This window comes from Podarcis gaigeae (genome assembly GCF_964106915.1).
Source record: "Podarcis gaigeae genome assembly, chromosome: 7".
Taxonomy (NCBI): Eukaryota; Metazoa; Chordata; class Lepidosauria; order Squamata; family Lacertidae; genus Podarcis; species Podarcis gaigeae.
Genome location: NC_139683.1, coordinates 88227074 through 88233145, shown reverse-complemented (window position 1 = coordinate 88233145; position 6072 = coordinate 88227074).

Sequence of the window (6072 nt, the reverse complement as noted above, 5' to 3'; positions counted from 1 at the left end):
TAAGCTAAGGGTGAGTAACTCCTCACATTCTAAACATTGATTCTTTACTGAAACGGTGATAGATCAAATTCAGTGTTGAGACCTGTAGGTTCTAAAGTTTTAAATTGAAAAACAAAATGGGTTTCTACCTGCATAAGGCATTTCTAAATGTTCTCTTTCCTGTAAGGATATTCTATATATTTATGCAACACCTTGAATTTAAAGTCTGGCTTCCCTCCGAGCCAAGATAAAGTTTAGAACTTTCTGACAGTAAGAGCTGTTCAACTGTGGAATGGACTCCCTCAGCAGATGGTGGACTCTTATTCCTTGGAAGTTTTTTAACAGAGGTTGGATGGCCATCTCTCATGGATGCTTTAGTTGAGATTACTGCATTGCCGGGGGTTGGACTGGATGACACACATGGTCCCAACTCCACAGTTCTATGATTCTATAAGGAGGTGGGGGAGGGGTGGGATCCTAGCCACCTAATGTAAATCAATCAGCCCACACTAAGTCAATCAGAACTATGCATTCTCCCTGTGGGTGTTCATCTTTCATCTTGCTCCTGTTCCTCACCCTCCATTATTTCCCAGATCTTTTCTTCATCTTCAAGGGTGTGTTCTGTCTGAAACCACCATGATCATGGGTCCATGCTATCTCAATTTGCCTCCTGCCTAGAAGCCTCCTGGGGTAGAGGTCTCCACCACTCCACCTCATCTGGTCAGTCCCTGGCCAGCGTGGTGTAGTGGTTAAGAGCGGTAGTCACGTAATCTGGGGAACCGGGTTCGTGTCTCCGCTCCTCCACCTGCAGCTGCTGGGTGACCTTGGGCTAGTCACACTTCTTTGAAGTCTCTCAGCCCCACTCACCTCACAGAGCGTTTGTTGTGGGGGAGGAAGGGAAAGGAGAATGTTAGCCGCTTGGAGACTCCTGAAGGGGAGTGAAAGGCGGGATATCAAATCCAAACTCTTTCTTTCTCTGACAATGCCCTTCCTATAGAGCAGGGATGAGAACCTGTGGTCCTCCAATTGTTTGACTGTAACTTCCTCCTCCGGGTGCAAGTAGATAAATAGGGACCGCTTACCAGCGGGAAGGTAAACGGCGTTTCCGTGTGCGGCTCTGGCTCGCCAGAGCAGCGATGTCACGCTGGCCACGTGACCTGGAAGTGTCTTCGGACAGCGCTGGCCCCTGGCCTCTTGAGTGAGATGGGCGCACAACCCCAGAGTCTGGCAAGACTGGCCCGTACAGGCAGGGGTACCTTTACCTTTACCTTAACTTCCTTCAGCTTCAGGAATAATAGCCAATGATCAGGGAAGAGGGGAATTGGAATCAGTGGAGCACCAGATTTATATAGAGCTTATATCTAAAAATGGTGCTCCCCACCAGGTTTTGGTTATTTCCACAATATTACAGTGCTCTCTTTTTATTAAAAAAAACATCCAGCTTGGCACAGACTTTTAGAATTAACATATAAAAACCTATAAAATAGATTATGTCTTTCCAAAGGTCTCCAATGTGTTCTTTTTCCTTATGGCTCTTTGGCCTGTTTGACTATCACGTCCTCCTACACTTTCATTGCCTACTCCTTTGGTGTGTGCTTTCTTTCAACAGCTGAGGCAGATCTATCCAACTGTTAAAATTTTAAAGATACTGAAGGAGACCACTTAGCCCCCCTTCAACTATTGCTGCCTTTCTCTATGGTGATATATAGCTGAAAATGAAAAAGCAGCGTCTGAGCAGAACAACCTTTTCTTAGTTTATACTGCCATCTCATGGATTTTGAGAAAATGTGTATATAATTCCAAAGAACATAAATTAAATTACAATGGCAGTAGCTGGCTGCAGCTGCTACTGTGGGCACACTTTGCTTCATAGGGCAGATATCAACGCCCCAATGTCCACTCCTTCTTCCAGATAGGCAGTCAGGTGCCTTGACCCTGAAAGGCCAAGATGGGCAGATGAGAGAAAAACAGTACAACCACCCAGCAAAGTTAAAAACAAAGCAAAACCCCAAACCCTTGGGCCAGCAGTACTGCTGCAGAGCAGTGGGGTGAACCGGCATGGGCCCTTCAGAAAGTACCTTGCCTGCCCCTCCTTAACGTAGCAGTGCCTCTGAAGGTAATGAACTTGAAAGAGGTGAAGAACAAGATGAACAACTGTGCAGGAGGAAAGGTAGGGTGTCAGAAGGTAGGGTATAGCAAGTAGGTGGCCTGCAAGGAGGAATGGCAGCCTTTGTGTAAGGCAATTACAGCTGGGTTTCAGAGCTTATATCACTCATGTTGACCATTGCAGAAAGGCAAGTTTCTCCTTCATGTGGATCATATAGCTCTGGTCACTCTCATCCTCAGTTGGTCGATTCAGGTGCCCCTGGAACAATCTAATCTATAACTGGCCTTGTCTAGACTGCAGCTGTCTAAGGTGCTTGAAGATCTTTGTAAGTGTATCTATGGCTGTTCTCAGTTCCCCAGGGCTACCAAGAGCCAATTTGCAGGTATTACATGCCCTTTCTCATTTAGCAGAAGTAGTTTGCAGTGGCCAGAGTACTGGCTTCTGTAGCCTTTGCTTTAGAAGCAACAGGACACATTTAGTAAAGATATGTGTAGCCCATCAACACAACCTGTGACACCTGAAGCTCTCACCTGCCAAACTATACAGTACCTGTTGACCACAGGGACATTTTGCCTTCCCATATGTCCACCTTAGAACCTGTTTCAGGAGAGTATTATTTATTATTAATTTTTACCATGGAATTAGATCCCTGATGGCTTACAGAGAGACACCCAACTTACCCATTCAGGCTAGAACCAGAAGAACATTACCTTCACAAACTTGCAAAGGAGGGAATGACTGGAAACCTGTATTAGGGATTCTAGGAATACTCAGCCTTGCAGCCAGTCACTAAAGGAGGATGTCATGATGATGAATTCTTGGATATGAATGTCTCTGACATTTTATGCTGCCATACCACTGGTTGGCTTCATACAGTGCTGAAAGCACCTCTATATTCTTTCCTCATTAAATATTCTATTATTAATTCTATTATTATTTATATACAGTGGTACTTCGGTTTATGAACTTAATCCGTTCCGGAAGTCTGTTCTTAAACCAAAAGCATTCTTAAACCGAGGCACGCTTTCCCTAATGAGGCCTCCCGCTGCTGGTGCCCTTCCACCGTTCAGATTCCATTCTTAGACCAAGGTAAAGTTCTCAAACTGGGACACTATTTCCGGTTTTGCGGAGTTTGTAAACTGAATTGTTCTTAAACCGGACTGTTCTTAAACTGAGGTACCACTGTACAACCCTTTATCAAAAGATCTTAGGGAGGTATACAACATTAAAAACATTTTATGGAGCATAATAATAAAAACATAAAACAAAGCAAAGTAATAGACAACAAAATAAAAAATAATAACAACAGTCCCCCTACCATTAGCCCAAAATGCTCACCAGTCTCGAGTCCTTTGTGTATGGGTCAATGATTACTAAGCCTGGTTGACAGCCAATATGTATCTGCTTTAGATGCCAGCTTTGCATCAAGGATAATCTATGTTATACCATACTAATAAAGTACTCTTAGAGCACCTCTGATTCTGACATTCCAAGATTGAGCATCTATCTCTCAGAGCTTGAGAGAATTATCTACCAGGTCTACCTGTGTTGCTTCTAACTGAACATACAATGAAAACATAAAACGAGACGTGCAGGATTAGACCAAACGCTTATCTAGCTTAGCGTCCTATTTTCTATAGTGGCCAACAGTGGGGCTATTGTGTTCATACAACATAACTGGTGTTCAACTTCAGAGGCATATCAGCTCTGATAATGAAAGTACCAGTAATGCTGCTTGTGCCAGTGCAATGGCAACTACCTTAACTAGATCCTAGGATTCAGCAACCTATGAAACACATTCATGAGGATTTTTTATTTAGCTTTTTATAAACTGTCTCGCTCTCAAGAGTCCTTTACTTCCAGGTACTTCCCCCCCCCCCCCGGAACTGCTCTCACTCTAAAGCAAAGGTTCTATGGATTGCAGTGCTATATCACAGAACTGTAGAGCTGGAAGGGACTATCCTTTCTCAGCCTTGGGTCCCCAGATGTTTTTAGCCTACAACTCCCATCATCCCTGACCACTGGTCCTGTGAGCTAGGGATCATGGGAGTTGTAAGCCAAAAACATCTGGGGACCCAAGGCTGAGAAAGGCTGATAGTCCAACCCCGACATATATCCTGTTAGTGCACAATATCACCATTAAAGAATCCGATATAATGAAATGGTTAGAATTCTAATTTTGAATGTTCGTTTCAACTTTAAATACCAGCTCATCTTCTGCACTGAGATACCTGAAGAAGAGCTGGCATGTGCACAGAGATTTCAAGTCTGAGGAGAACTTGACACTCATATCTGTTCATGAGGGGATCAAAAAAGCTGTGAAGCATATTGCAATGCATTAACTGCCTTGAATGTCAACAAATCACCAAATATAAGCCCAGTGTGCACATTGACTGTGCTGAACTGGCTGAACAAAGCGATGCTTAAAAATGGTGTCTGGCATCTTCTTTCTTGGAAAACTCTTGAAGACAGCCCAAATTACACAAGACAATAATTTAAAGTTCAAAAACCACTACTTAAGGGTCGTCATCATATCCGTTTTCAATGAAGCAAAAGAAAGCGCAGCTTTCCAAGTGCCGATGATACGTGAGAGCCCAATCTGCTGAAACTTGTGAAGAATCAGATTTGCCTCCCACCACATAGCCATGGTTTTCCCCGGGGAGCTTTGTGGCTACAACGTCTCCTGCAGCACAAGCCTCCCCTCAACAACGCTCCTATTGCAACCACCAGCTGTTGTGGCTGAAACAAAGCTGACAGACCTAGAGATCCTCATCCCGGAGCCCCTGCCTTGTGAAATTCCAGAATGTGGCTTCGATCCATGCCACTTGCCTCCATGGTACTGCCACCTGCCTCCTGAGCCACCCATCATTTTTGCCACCTTCGCCACTTGCCTTCATGAAGCATAAGTGTGGCTTGCCGGCGGCCATCTTGCAATAGGCCCGTTTCAGGCAGGAGGCGCTGCGGACAGGAAGTAGGGGCTGCATTAGGAACGGGAGTCTGGAGCAATGCTCCACACATTGGGGCCACACTTGTTATTGGCGCCTGTCCTTAAAGTTTCAGGATCGGCAGCCATCATCCATTTTGTATATCCATGTAGTAGAAGTTTGAAAACAACAACAATAATAATCACAGGTGCTGTGAATTACAGTTTTAGCCCGAGTCTTTCTTTTTGGAGTGGGGCAATTCAGGTGACTATGTCCAGAGCATTCCAGAAGACGCAGGTTGAGAGGTGGGAGGAGGTGGAGGAAGAGGTGGAAGAGGAGTTAGTAGGCCTAAAATAGCATCAAGGGAACCTTTGGTCCTTCAGACACTGTTGAGCATCATCAATGGTTGGGAATGATTGGAGCTGTACTTCATCCTATTTGCTGGATCCTGTGTTTCCGTTCCCTGGCCTAAACCATACTTCAAGGGTGGCTGACCAGGGATCATCCAGATATTGCAAAACTACAACTCCAGTCAACCCCAGCCAGTATTGCCAGTGGTCAAGGGAAACTGTAGTTCATCAGCCTCTCAAGGGCCACAGGTTCCCATACCTGTCATAAGTCTGCCTGCAGTTAAAGCTTTCTTTGTTGGCCATCAGATTGCTTCCTAAACTGCTGGTACCAGAGACACATTTCCCCCTCCCATTTAAATATCAGTCTTACATCATCCAGGTATTTCCTTTCCGAGTGTGAGTAAAGGGGAGAACTATATGTCATTGGAGTTGCCCACCCAAATGTAATGGCAATGCCTCTTTGGAGGGTATTGTTGAGCCTCTGTGTCATTAGGCACAGCTAATGCAGATTTGTACATTCCTTGAGCCAGATACCTTTCTTCTTATGCTATGTAGAGTGCTGTGTACATAGAAGGTGAAAATGATACGTGAGCAGGTGGAGAGGCTGAAATACACTTGCAATTGTGTGTAGTTAATCCGGTTCACCGTCCGCTCCACTCCTTTTATTTTTAAACAAAGAGGTTTCCCCTAAGTCAGGCATCTCCAGAGTCTC